Source organism: Ictidomys tridecemlineatus, chromosome 8 (genome assembly GCF_052094955.1).
Source record: "Ictidomys tridecemlineatus isolate mIctTri1 chromosome 8, mIctTri1.hap1, whole genome shotgun sequence".
In the NCBI taxonomy this organism is placed as follows: domain Eukaryota; kingdom Metazoa; phylum Chordata; class Mammalia; order Rodentia; family Sciuridae; genus Ictidomys; species Ictidomys tridecemlineatus.
The window spans coordinates 96,358,689-96,373,913 of NC_135484.1; the positions used below are offsets into that span (position 1 = coordinate 96,358,689).

The 15,225-nt window shown below is 40.2% G+C and overlaps 1 pseudogene; it reads left to right on the forward strand.

Moving 5' to 3' along the window:
* The first annotated feature begins 1,351 nt into the window (after window positions 1–1,351).
* Window positions 1,352–13,925, forward strand: LOC101966194 (signal transducer CD24 pseudogene; annotated as a pseudogene).
* Window positions 13,926–15,225: the final 1,300 nt, after the last annotated feature.

The window sequence follows — 15,225 nt, forward strand, 5'->3', positions numbered from 1 at the left end:
GAATCCAGAGTTTATGCTAGGTTGTGAGACATGCTTATACCATAGTAATTATGTGTCTAATGTGAGGCAGGGGGCTGGGCACAAAGCAAGCACTAAGTAAATTTGTTAAATGTTCAAGCAATAGACTTCAGCACCATAGCCATGTAAATCCTGACTATAGAAAATTACCTTTCCAAGGCTTAAAACATTATGAATGGATGAATATTACATTATGCAAGTATCTCTATTTTTCACAACAGAAACTGGTACCTGTAGTGACTTGGTTGCTGCAAGAATTGGCTGGGTGTGGGATAATGCTGTCACCTCACCTCATTCAGTTTTGTCCCTGTCTAGTTCAAGGCTCCTGTTTACTAAATCCTAAAAAGTAGACCTAGCTGGTGAAGAGTTTCAGAATACTGTTTTGGTATATTTTGAACAGTATATTTTCTTCTAGATCACTAATTAGGCCAAAAGGAGGAGAGCTACAGAACTTTGACACAGGTCCAGAAAACAATCTCAATGAAAAAACCAGCATGTTCTTATTGGATATCATTTACCAGAAATCTATTCCAGTTCAGCTTTTGTTTATTCATTTGGTACATATTGCTTAATGCCTATTTTGTGAAAGCCAGCATGTAATGCTCTTCAAAGGATAAAAAAGGAAGGACCTATTGAAAAAGCTATAGTCATTTTTTTCACCTCCTATTCCAGCTAAAATTTCCTGGAGATCAAAACCTGTAAACCCTAGTTGGAGGTTGACAATTCTTCCTCTGTCACCTCTGTCACTCCTTCCTATTGCCCTTTTCATGTGCCCATGCTATCATTTCAGGAGGTCTTATCCTTGCTAAAGTTAGTGACAGACTGAGTGACGCACAGCACCCCTTCCCCTACCCCCAAGTTTGAGTGGACCAGATTTGCCTTTTGATCCTAGCAAGCCAGTTATATTCCATCCGATAATGTTGAATTGGGACCAAGTTCTGACTTGGCGAAGCTTACAGCTGATGGGCCCTCTTCATCTTGAACAGAGTTGGGCTGGGGATGGTAACTGGTTAGTAAGGGGAAGTATACTGAACTATATACTATAGAAAGAAAAAGAGAGCAATAGAGAGAAAATCCGAGCAGAGTCCAAGACAGCTAGAAAGACAATTCTGCCAGCTTCCTAATGGTATCCCAGCCCCTAGGAGGCTGGGCATATTCCTGCCTGTGAAATCCATGAGATTTTCAGATTCCTGGTTCTAGGGATCAACCTAAAGCCTCACACGTGAGCTGCGTGTAGCCCTGTTTGGCCATTTTAATCAAGCAGCATCCTCTTGTTAAAAGAAAGCAAACAAGAGCCTGGGGATGTAGCTAGGTGACAGACCATTTGTCTAGCATGTATGAGGACCTGGGTCTGATCTCCAACCCTATAGCAAGAGGTGAGAAAAGAAAAAAAAATCAAAATAGAACAAACGCAAAAAGAAATATAGCCACGACTTCAGTAGGAACAATAACATAAAAGAAGAAATAACAAGTGTTTTTGACTGGCTAATTAAAAATACAGGAATATTTATTTTTATACTATTTCTGGGTCTTTTCATTTGTTTGTTTTGCTTTTTGCTCTGCAGGGCTTTGCATGCTAGGCGGGCGCTCTGCTGCTCAGCTACATCTCAGCCCTTTTTATGCCTTTTTAAAGTTATTGCTATGATTCTCCTCCCCACATTTCTGAAATTAAAAATTAAAGATAAGTGTCCTGAAAGTTTTAATTACTTTATTTCTTATTGACATTTTTAAAATAATTTACTTAGGTAGAAATATTTAATTGACAATTTGGTGATATTGTTTAGTATCTCAAGTTTCTTTGGTCAAAAACTGCTTGCTGGCAAGAAAGCAACTTAAGATAATTATGGCTTTGCACTCTGAGTTTGTTTTTCAAAGGTTATTTTGATTTATGATGACTCAAATTCTCAGTCTCTGTGGTTAACTTTTGGGGGAGGAGTCTTCATGGATTAGCTAAACTTCCTCTTCAAAACATCATGAGATTAAAGTAACTGTAGTTCTATTTCTTACCTTTATCCATTCTCTCTGGGGGGTGTTGAGTTTGAAGGTGCCCAACTATAAAGTTTCTGCTTCTAAGTTTGTGTTCTCAGTGCCATGGATCATGTTTAACACTCATTTCCCTAGTGTCCTAGGCAAGGATGAGAGAGAACTTTACTTTTCTTCTTCAGAAGTGGTTCCTTGCTCTTTTCTCTACATTAAGGACATTTCCTCTCCTTAGGAACACTCCATAAAGAGACAGTCTATGTCCCCTTCCTAAGGGATAGATCGAGGCTTAGTTTCTTTATCTCCTGACTCAACCAGCCTGAACTTTCACACTGAATTTTTATTCCCTACCTCGCTCCATCTGCTACCAATGAAACACCTATCCCTTTTGCCTTTCTCAGTTTCTCAGCTATATGATAAATATCTAGTATTTATGGGAAAATCTAGCTAAAAGGAGAACAGTCAGAGATATTAGAATTGGGAAAGATACACCCCATCCCTGTCTTCACAAATGAGGACAATTTATTTGTTATTCAATCATGTGTCTTTAGCACTACATTGCCTTATCATCAGAGTAAAATATTCTAAATCCCCAAATTTCCCTTTACTTATTAAGGGTCAAGCCTGGCTGACTCAAATCATACAGTTTAGTTAGGCCTGGGGATATAGGGCCAGAGTGCTTGCCTAGCATACTCAAGGACCTGGGTTCAATCCCTGGCACCACAGGGGAGAAAAAGTTTTGTTGATTACATGCAATGGGTTCCGATCCTGGATGCATGTCAAATCATGTGGGAAGGTTTAAAAAAGTATTAAAGCCTAAGACTTACTTTTAGAGACTGATTGTATTATTAAGTCTGAAATCAAGTTCAAGTACCACTGTTTAAAGAATAAATGTTTCCCAGGTGATTCTCATGTGTAGTCAAACTTAAGAAACTTAGCGGGGTGAACTACTTTGTTTAAAGGCTAGATAATATGACTTTTGTCACATGGGACACAGAGAGGTGAAAGAGCAGGACATAGAGTCAGAGGGGAATGATTTGACTCCCTCAGGGCTGACCCTTCCCAGCAAAGCCAGGGAAGGGGCAATAGGAACACTCAGAAAAGTTGGAATTCCTGCTGCGTGGCTTAGTCATGGCCTCCTAGGTGTTTCACAGGAGAATCCCAAGCCACATAGGGAGGCCATGCATTTGACATGGCTCTGAACATGGGGCGGCACCAGTGAAGTTTTAAGAGTGTCTGAGGAATATGACTAAGAGGGTGGGCCAGAAGGCAACCCTACTGAGGACCCCCATCCTTCAGTCTGGTACACAGGCAGCAGAGAGTTCCTGGGACCCATGGACTGGTTGAGTGGATAGCCTGGAGTTGAAATGGGAAGAGGGCAGAGTGCAGGGATCTCCCACAGGAGGCTCTGGCAGGGACTGCCAAGTACCACGGAGAGTGGTATCATGATACACAAGAGATGAGGAGGAACCAGACTTTCTCAGTGGGCAGCCACTCATTCACTGGAGACCAGCAAAAGCCTGGAGGGAACTTTTGTCTGAAACTCTACCTTCTACCATTTTTGAATGAGGAACACCTTAGAAGAGCCAAGTGGCCCTAATTGGGGTTGGAACTGTGAATGGAATTAATATTTATTCCAGAACCATTTAGGTGAATACCCACCGTTTTACGTGAAAAGACATTGAGTTATTTTCAACCTCTGTGTTTTTCTTCTGTTTTCAATGAAAGCAGGAACAAGAGGACCAGATAAAAACAGTTATAAATAATAAGGAAAGCCATGTCTCTATGTCAGAGGTTTGGTATGCAAATTTTTGACATGATGCAAAAAATATAAAGGATGAGTTCAAATTCTGACTAAGTGTGTGTGTGTGTGTGTGTGTGTGTGTGTGTGTGTGTGTGCATGCGCATGCGTGCATGTGCTAGCACGTGTGATGCAGGGGATTGAATTCAGGATCTTGCACTTGCTAAACATGTGCTCTACCACTGACCTATAACCCTATTCCTTTTAATTTTATTTTGAGACAGGGTCTTGCTAAGTTGCCCAGGCTGGCCTTGAACTTGCAATCCTCCTGCCCCAGTCTCCAGAGCAGCTGCAGTTATAGGTGTGTGCCACTATGCCCAGTATATCTAAGTATATCTAAGTAATTTCTCAGAGCTATTTTGTATAAAGTGTCTTTCAGTACAACAGAATGGAACTCAGTAATAAAACAAAAATTGCTGATACATACAAGTGTGGATGCAAAAACAATTAACAGAAGAAGCCCGGCCCAGAAGGGTACATGCTGCATCAATCCATGACCACGTCTTTGAGGAATAGGTAACACAATCTATGTTAATAAAAGTCAGAATTCTGGTCATTGTGCCTTGTAGTGCTGCTGGGTGTTGCTGATGAGAAGGGCATGAGAGTGGTAAGTTCTACTACGTCTTCTTCATCTGGACAGGGTCATGCAGATGGATGTACTTGTGATTTGTCGTTGAGCTATCTCCTTAAGAGCTGGGTGAGGTAAATTATACTTTTAAAAGTACTGACAAAAAAGGTAGGAGAAAAAAGAAAATAATACTACTCATTTTTCACCCAAAAGACTGGGGTTCAATTGACAGATTGTAGAGCCAAATGTTGAAAAGTTAAGGGGCCAGATAAAAATGAGTGTGGTGCTTGAATTCATAGAGGTTGACTCAGTCAGGCCCTGAACATTGGAGTGAGAACACACAAGGTTTAGACATGAGCAAGAAGGAAAATGTGTTTTCACCACAGAAGCCCCTGGGCCTCCTGTGACAACTTTTTTGTCTCCCTTGGACATTTTTAGATGCCATTGAGTTACCGCAACATTTTTTAAAAACTCTCCTCCTGGAATTGATTTGTCTAAAGACATACTGGCTCCTTTAAGATAAAAACTAAGCTGTCAACACATCCTAATGGCATTTTTTTTTGAAGGAAAGATTGGTAATATAATTGGCCCTGGAAGATGCAAGGATCATGCATGTGTATGTTCTGAGTCTTGGGAAAGTTGTTTCTTTTCATTGTGGTGTAGTAGAAAGAGCATTGGTTTTGATATCTGAAGATCTGAGTATAGCCCCTGACTTCTCTATATGCTACCTGGATGATACTGGGCAAGCTTCTTAGAGAACATTTGTTTCTTCATCTGTAAAAAGGAGATATTAGCAATTCCAGTACAGATAATGCTATGGAGATTCAACTATATCATGTATATGTGCCTGGCATGATAAACTCTCAACAAGTGGGTACTTACTATTATTGTTCATATAGGACTGCAGAAGGCCACCTCCTCAAACAGAGCTTCATGAGTCATAGACTTTAGTTTCCACCATTTCCTTCTTTTGGAATTCTGTTATTGCTTCTTATAATTTCAAAGGCTGTTTTCTCTTATCTTCTCCCAGAAGTAATTCATATTGCTTTTTGCTAAGATGTGAGGTTATAACATCATCAGGATGTTATGCCTCTTGTCTCCCTTATTAGTTCAGAAGGTCTTAAAGCAAGAGTCCCTTTTTTGCCCACCCATGCCTCTTACAGAAGTCTGGCCCAGTAATTTATGTAGGTAAGCACCTATTGTCTTTTAGCTTGAAGAGTTTTTAAGAATACAAATGTTTTAGTAGAAAGAAGATATATGGTTAACATATTGCAGTAACAATAGCGTCTATCAGTTTATCAGATCAGTTCCTTATTAACTTCCAGAGAACATTTTCTGAATTTAGAAAGAGCATATTCCAACAGATATTTCATGGGAAAAGATGTTGTGCCTGTGGATTGAAAAGATTTTGGTTGATATTAAGTCTGGGTATTTGTTATCTCTTGCTGTATAACAAATCTCTTCCAAACTTAGTGGGTTTAAAACAATAATAGTCATTTATTATCTGTCATAGACAATGAGAGCCAAGAATTTACGATTTTTTTTTTGTACCAGAGATTGAATCCAGGGGCACTTAACCACTGGGCCACATCTGCAGCCCTTTGTATTTTTAAATTTCAAGTCAGTCTCTCTAAGTTGCTTAGGGTCTAGCTAAATTGCCCAGGCTAACTTTGAACTTGTAATCCTCCTGCCTCAGTATTCTGAGTAGAATTTAGGAAATATTTGAAGGCAAATTTTGAATTTTGCAATTGGAATATAAATAGTCAAATACGCTTATTTACTCTCAACTGCTCACTGGCCGGCAGTTAGTCAGTTACTATTGTGAAGGTGGCTTTGCTCCTAAAGCAGAGGGAGGCATCTGAAACAGGCTGAAGTAACCCCCAGCTGCATCCCAGCAAATGAGCAAAGAACCACAGGCAAAAACATAGATAACCATTTGCCGCAGTCTGGCTGGGCACAATTCAGGAGCCACTTGTCAAAAGAAACGAACTTTATTTTTAGAACCACACAAGCCAAGCAAAACAGCTCCTCAGGAAAAAACCCTCAGAGCCCAACTGCCACCACGGGCTTTTCACAAGCCTCTCACCCTCCCCCACTCCTCCTGCTCTTGAGGCCAGTTGGCTGGGTTGCATGGGTGGAGCCAAAAAAGTCCCCAATGAGCAGCTCCGTAGTCTGAAAGGGCAGAGAAACAGCCCAATGAGCATCATCGCAGAGGAGCCAATCAGCTAGAAGTTGCTGGGGCCGCTGTGAGCCAATCATCAGCCGGCAGCTGGAAGTTTGCTGGGGCCCCTTTGGCTGTGGCTCTCAACAACCATTCTCCCTGCAAGAAAGAGCAACATGTGGACAAAGATAGAGATTCAGCATTCAAATTGGGATGGAGGTTGATTGTTATTGCTTTTGTATGTGAGAAGCTTGCAGTTTTTTTAAAAAAATTTGACATTAATTATACCAGAGGTTCTGGAAGAACCTGCAAGGACAGGCTAGGAAGGGCAGGGATAACTTATCCTGCAGGCAGTGAGAATAGACTTGCCAGCCTCAACCTGCGCAGTTAAACTGCTGCTCCTTAAAATAGAAGGCAAAGTACAACTCTCAGTTGTACTTTATGATGTACCTGTGTCTCCATTTTTGCCTCCTCTTTAGATAACAATGCTAATTCTGAAGTTTTGTTTTCTAACTTCAGTATTTACTGTCTTGCATATGGGACAAATCACATGTGAATGTTTTCCCATCTGTAAAATGGAAGGTGATATGGTGTATGTAGCAGATGGTAGAATTCTAACAAGTGTGAGAATGTTTCATGAGGCAAGCACATGCACTGATTTTTTATCTTTTAAGTGTAGCATCAAGATGGTGATCACATAGGCAAGCCAGCTGTCTTTTTCTGTGGGAATCCCTTTGATCATGCCTGGAGAGCAGAGAACAGAGGTGCAGATGATAGGATTTCATCCTCAGGTCAATGGGATTCATGCAAAAACAAATAATCACGGAGCTAGGATGAGTCACAGCAAAAATAACAAATACTAAGGTGGTCTGTAAGGAGCCCAATTAACTATATAGTAGTCATAATCCAGGACGATGAGAGAAGTATTATTTTACAGACCAAGTGTATACAAGTCCAGAATCAAACTTCTATTTTTTCCAGAACTTTGGCTGCTTCTGACTTATCCTGCCCTCCCTTAAGGCAGAGCAGAAGGAGCAATTACTCCTTTCTTAATTTTTTTTGTCCATTTGAACCCAGGGCCTTACACATGCTAGGCAAGCACTCTACCACCAAGCTACATCCCCAGTCACCTTTTAAAAAAATGTCATTTGTGAAAACTAACTCCAAAAATTAGAATGTATATTCAGAAATTCCAAACCAGTGTCCAATATAATTTTGTTTAGCATTGAATACAAACATTGGAATGCAGTCATATGCTGTTAGGAACAGGAGAGAAAAAAATGACCATTTTAAAAGCCACTGAGAGTGACATTACAGTATCACTTTTAACAAATACAATTGATTTAGTCCAAAAATATATTTATTTCTTATTTCTTCATTTCTTCCTTAGATTTGTTAAAATATACTATTTTAGAGTCAAAGCAAAATCGAGCAGTAGGTACAAATATTTTTTCCATATGCTCCCTGCCTTCAGTCATACATATTGACATTTCCCATTAGAATAGTACATCTGATGAGCCTACAGTAATGTGTCATTGTTCCTCAAAGTCCTTTTTATGTATTTATTTATTGTTAAATTGTCTAGGCTGGTCTTGAACTAATGACCTGCCTGCCTCAGCCTCCTGAGTAGTTGGGATTATAGGTATGGACTACTGCATGCAACTCTCCAAAGTCCATATTTTACATTTGACACTCTTGGTGGTATATATTCTAAGGCTTTAGATAAATGTATGACACATATCTACCATTATAGCATCATATAGAATAGTTCTACTGCCCTAAAAATTCCCAATGTTCCACCTATTGATCCCTTTCTCCTTACTACCTCTGGCAACTGCTGATCTTTTTATTGTCTCCATGGTTTTGCCATTTCTAGAGTGTCACATTGTTGTAGGGGACAGATGAAGCAGGAAACAGTGGCTGTAACCACATTCAGAGGGCACAGCTTTTACTGTAGTCAATAAATCCCCTGAACCCTGAGTTCAGGTAGTCTCAGAACTTTATACCCAGCATGTAAGGGGAGGCTGCTCAGAAGCTCACAGCCTGCAGAAGTTCACATAAAAGCAGCTTTTTCTTTCACTGTTCTGGGCAAGTTAACCCTTCAAGGACAGCTTCTGAAAAGGGGAGAGCTTCTTCTCCCCTTTCTCTTCTCCCTCTGCCAGCTGTTACCAGGGAGCCCAATTAGTAACTTCCCAATTAGTAACCTCTTATCTTAGAAATGTAGACACCTCTGTGAAGCTCCAGCTCGAGGCCAAAGGTCTTGTTAAAGGATTTGTATTTTTTATTATCACATTTTGCATTTGCAAACACACCTCTACAAACTACTATACTTGATAAATGTTTGTGAAAAACTACTAAAGGGGCACCTGGAGTGCTAATTTCTTCCAGACCAGTGGCCAAATAAAATAGAGCAACAGGAAAATAGAAAGTTTACCTATATTGAACTCTTTTGTAGAGACTCTTTTGCTGATAGTCCTAAAATCAATTATGGTGAAGATTTCTGGAGAAGCTTAGTTAAGATTTTCTGTGGAGGAGGGGGTGCCACTATAATATAGTTGGAACCAGACAGTTTGTCATCAAACAGTCTGGTTTCTTTCACTTAGTAATATGAACTAAAGTTTTCTTCAAATCTTTTCATGACTTGATGGTATAAAAATATTTTATTGCTGAGTAATATTCCATCGTGTTGACGTAACACAACAAATGTAATTTTTATACAACCCTAAATTACTGAGTATATTCATAATATATGAAGATAAGTTCTTTCATAACTTATCAAAAGTTTTCAAATGTGCTGAGAATTTTTTTTTGCATTTTCTTTGGATTGCCACAAATTTATTGTCATAATTTTTAATTATTCTGGTAAATTGATATTCTTCTCATTCATTTAGCTTTAAGTTCCTTATTCTGAAGTTCCTTTTTCCCTCTTCTGTTCTGGAGTATGGGAGACTGATGTTGGGTCTTTGTGTTTTGACTGAAAAATGGAGAAGTTTAGGCCCCTTGGAAATGAGTTTTGAAGTAGCATCCATTACAGTAGCTTCTGGTCCACAAATATTATGACTCTGCCATTCCTAGGAAGTATGGTTCCCTTGTTACAGAGATGTTCAGAGACTGTAGGATTGTAAATGTAAGGAGATAGCAACGCCGAGTTTTGTGTTGAAAATAGCAAAATGTCTATTTCATTCTACATATATACTCAGAACAATGAGAAATTATATCTCATCTATGTATAATATATCAAAATGCATAAATGCATTTTAGTTTCATGTCTAATTAAAACAAATAAAATATTAATAAAAAAGGAAAAAATCTTAAGTTCCCAAAAGACTAACATACATTGAAAACCCTGAGCATTTTAGTGTCAAATTAGAAGGTCAAGTTCCTTAATGTCAACTTGGTTTGTTAAATAAATAGATATTAGACATTACGATAATGTTTTCTGTAACAAAATGGAATGGCTGTGAACCATATAAAAAGGATTATATGCATACCTTAAGAACTGGTAGTAAACCAGGGCTGGGAACACAGCGCAGTGTATAGAAACATAATTTTGTTGGTATATAACCATACCCACTTATAAATGAACTTAATATCATTGAACTATACATATTAAAGATGTGTTAAAATAGTAAAAGAGAGAGAGAAGAAGGAGAAGAAGGAGAAGAAGAAGAAGAAGAAGAGGAGGAGGAGGAGGAGGAGGAGGAAGAGGAGGAGGAGGAAGAGGAGGAGGAGGAGGAAGAGGAGGAGGAGGAGGAGGAGAGTTGAAATAGCAAAATGGAGCCAGGGATGGGTGGATGGGTGGGTGAAGTTGGCTCAATAAAGTGTTTGCCTAGCATGCATGAGGCTTTGGGTTCCATTCCCAGATTGGAAAAGAGAAAAGAGAACAAGAAAGAATTTTTTTAAATGGGGCATGTGCCTGTAATCTCAGCTATTCCTCAGGAGGCTGAGGCAAGAGGATGGGAGTTTGAGGCCAGCCTGGACAATACAGCAAGACTCCATTTCAAAACAGGAAGAAAGAAGCTGGGCACAGTGGCACATGCCTCTAATCCCAGTGGCTTGGGAGGCTGAGGCAGGAGGATCACAAATTCAAAGCCAGCCTCAGCAGCTTATCAAGGTCCTCAGCAATTTAGCAAGGTCATAAGCAACTTAGCGAGACCCAGTCTCAAAATTAAAAAAATGGGCTGGGATTTGGCTCATTGGTTGAAAACCCCTGGGTTCCATCCCTGGCACAAAATAAAACATTAAAGAGAAGAAACAGCACCTCATCAGCACTTCAGGCTGCCAGGGGATATGGGTTACTTGCCTATAACACATACATAACGCATCTTCGTGATAAAATATGAAGGTAATTTCAGACTCAACTTCAACCCAATCTAAAGTCATTTGTGGATATTAACTAATTCATTGTCATTTTCAAATGACTCCAATGTGAGGAAGACAGCTAAGAACTGCTCACTGTCAGAAGGATGTTCGATATTGTACCAACATTATGGAAATCCACATTGTTATTGGAATATAAACAGAGCAAACAGAATCTCTTAATTTAAAAGTCAGGTAGAATATCTATCCTGAACACAAATGTATTTCCAAATAGCTGTCTCCTAAATATTCTAGGAAAAAAATCTTATGACCTTGCTGGTTCTCCTCCTCCACCAACCAGGAGAAGTGGAGTGAGCATCAGCTGCCTGGAAAGTCTGCTGTCCTTCTCTGGCTGCATGCCCTGTGTCAGAGCCCTCCAACATCAGTTTCCCTTCTCGCTTCCTCTTCCCTGTGCATCTCCTCAGATCTCTGCCCCTGCCACTGTCCTCCTCTCTCTGTCACAGGCCTCTGCTGAGAATGGGATTGAGGAAGTTTGAAGTTGCTGTCAGGTGACTCAGGAAAGGGCACTAAGGCAGGAGGGGTGAGATGGGGCTCGGGAAGTATCACCTAGATCACATGAGAGAGTGTATCTTTAAACAAAGATTTCCTTAATTCAGACGTGTTTTTGGTGAGTGTGATTCCGAGCTGGTATTTTTTTTTCCCCTCTAGGTTACTCTCTAATGATGGGAAATTGAGTCCCCAGTTCTGACTTCCTCACTCAGACTACTAGCATGAGGAATATCAATTTTTCCCCCCAAATAGGATACTGATGGCACCCTATTTTCTTTTGGAGGTTTTTCATTTCTGACGGACTGGCTGCAATTTTATATTAATTTTATTCTGGTATTATAAACTTGCCCATTATAAAACATTATAGAATGGTTTTGCAACTTGACTTAAGAGAATATTCACTCAGCCGAGTGAAGGGGAATATTATTTTTATGCCTCTGGATGTAACCATGTGAAGCTGGCTGGTGTAGATTCTGCTCAGACTTTGGTTCCCACTTCATTTGAACGCTGATGATATGAGTGACTGGAAACCTACTATAAAGTTCAAGAGAGGTGGCTTTCAAAATGAACTGGGTCCCTCTGATGAAGTGTGGGCTTCCTTGTGATTTTTCTTGGGAAAAAGATGGACAACCAAACATTCAATCCTACTGACCAGCAACAACAGAAATTGATGCTCAAGATCAGTGATTCCAAACTCTTGCTTCAAATATATTTTAGGTCCAAAAGACCACACAAATCCTCATTCTTCTCACAAGAACCACAGGTACAAAATCACCCTAACAGATCACTACAAGAGTAAGACTAGTCCCACTTTCAGATAAATACTTTATGAAGTTTTAACTAAATGGAATAATAAAAATTTATGTTGGATGATAAAACATAGATCTTGCCACCTAATAAATCTTTACTATAGCATGATACCAGCCTGTGAACTAAGCTAGGTCTTTAGAATACCAGACAGGCTCCAGCAGTAGTTAGGGGGAGCAAGCTGATGAAGGGGGTGTGCTTTGGAGACAGGTCAGAGTTCAAATCAAACCTGCCACTTGATAACTGTGGCCCCTGTGGGAAGGGATATGAGTTTTCCAAGCCCAGTTTTCACATCCAAGGTGACAATGATGATGGCCAACATGTAATGTGCTGTGCTTCTTACATTTGAGTTGAGAAATGGCTACTAGCACCTAATGAGTCAAAGAGACAAGAAACACTCCCCTATTATAAAAAAAAAGTTGCCCCAAAAGAACGGCTAGATTTGTTCTTTAGACTCATCAAGAAGCATGCAAGCTGGCTCTGCCACCTCGAGGCCTGTATAAACAGGAGACAAGGAGATCCAGGTCCTCATTCAAGGAAGGAATTATAGAGAATTGTGTCTCTATGGTGAGTCACTAATCTCTCCTTTCCTTTGAATGTGTGTCTCTTCCTGCAACCAGGAGGGCAATCCAACAGATTATCTCATTGCAGTGGGAGGAGCTCGTATGATGAATACCTACTTTCTCCTGTTATACATCTGTTTATGCATCAGGGTGGCCATCTGTCCTCTGATCAAGGGAAGGAGAGAGAGGGAGGGAGGGAGCTTGACCAGCAAAGGTAAATGAGTTTCCATTGCTCCATTGCACATCGTTGAAGCTGCCTGGATTTGAACTACCTTGCAGATGCCCCACTCCCAAAGCAAGAAGCTGAGGAGTGGACTGCAGGAAGGGATCAGAAGAAGTCAAGCTGGAACCTGTCTCCATTATCAGAGAACTACGAAGAGGGAGGCTCCAATGTCACCAGGAAGTATGCTGCTTTTCAGAGAGTGTGACAGACAACAGATCTGGAAAAGCATCAGTTGAGAGAGCAGCAGTACCAGCCAGGTAAGAGAGAAGTGCCTCTGCTCCAAAGCAGGGGGGATGAGAAAGGAAAGGCAGCGGCCCAAGAAATGACCCCCTACACTATCCCCATTCAATTGGCACAAGCCAAAGCGGGAAATGAGCATGATAGGGACCATTGAGACTGTGGTTTTAAATTGTCTGGAATAGATGAGAATTATGTTTGAATATCTGAAAATGACTCAAAACCAATGGGATTTCTCCAATATGCAGTTAAATTTTGATGTATTCGAAAATCTCGTCACACAGGTAACATCTCCTTCTACTCTCACTACGTCTCTGTAAGCTGGATATTACCCCCATTTCACACATGTTAAAATGGAGGACCGATCCTGTCTGCACCCTCCGGGAGCCATCCTATCTCCTCGCATCTAGCATCCAGCAAGACACATGGCACATCTAAGGAGCAAGGAGCAGACACAGGCAGAGCGATGGTGGCCAGGCTGGGGCTGGGGCTGGGGCTGCTGCTTCTGGCACTGCTCCTACCCATTGCAGATTTATTCAAACCAAACAGCTGTTGTGACACTTTCAAGTAACTCCTCACAGAGTGCATTTGCTGCTCCCAGTTCAACTAATGCTACACCCAACACAGGTGGCAGTGCCCTGCCGTCAACAGCCAGCCTCCTTGTGATCTCGCTCTCTCTTCTACATCTCTACTGTTAGAGGCTGAGGCCAAGAAACGTCTCTACTTCCCCATCTTCTAAACCCAATCTGAATGGCGACTAGAAATCCAGTGTGTCAAGGAAGAATCAGGTCTGCATCAAATCTACCAATCCCACATGTGATTTTATTGGCCCAGGAAACATGGGGACTTCCAAATTGATTGATTTGAAGGACATGTGGAGGGTTTCACAGGTGATGAATACCAATATTATTAAATCTGCTGGAGTTTCACATACAAGATAAAAAGAGATAACATCCAAAATTGAGGCACGATTTCCTTGAATGAGACATAAGAAATACGGACATTTAAAAATCTACCTTGAAAACAAGAATAGATTTTATCTAGAGATAAAGGATGGAATGTGAAATGGAGATTTCAGTTGGTTCATGAAATCTATAAGGCCATAAAACAGGTAATATAAAAAGCGTCCATGATTCTATTTGTATGTACATTGGAAGGAACTTCTGGGTGTTACTGTAAATCCTCAATGTATTGTTTCATCAGTAGTTTAATGCTGATATATTCTAGATAATGTTTCACATTGTTAAGCTATTTTGATTCCCTTGGAAACTGAACTTTTTCCTCTATGGTTTTGGATTTGACGTTATGTTTGAACTTTTTTAAAAAAAAATATTTATTTTTTAGGTGTAGTTGGACACAATACCTTTATTTTATTTATATATTTATTTTTATGTGGTACTGAGGATCTAACCCAGGGCCTCACACATGCCAGACGAGTGCTCTACCGCTGATCCAAAACCCCAGCTCTTTTTGAACTTTTATGTGGTAATTGCCAGGGCAATGATAGATTGGAATCCACCCCAGATCCAGGCATCATGAGTAAACCTTGCTTATCCTCTCAAAATCAAATGATAGGCATCTCCCATGTCCTGTTTTCATTCAACAAGAGTGACAGATTGCTTTATCAAAGCTGATTCCAAAGAGTAGAATTGAATTGACCCTAACTAATTTCAAAATGCTGCTTTTTATTTCTGCATTTATTGAATACTTTTCACAATTGAAACCGGTCAGCTTCGGGTGGGGCTGGGGTTGTGGCTCAGTGGTAGAGTGCTCATCTGGCATGTGTGAGGCTCTGGGTTCTGTCCTCAGCACTGCATAAAAATAAATGAATAAAATAAAAGTATTAAAAAAGAAAGAAAGAAAATAGTCAACTTTGAAGATAATATGCCAAATCTTGAAATTAAAAAGGCAACTATGTGAAGAAGCCAAATTTATAAATCAAGCATTTGGGAAGTGAAGACTGGAAGCTAGCTGGCATATTAAATTCACAAAAACTTT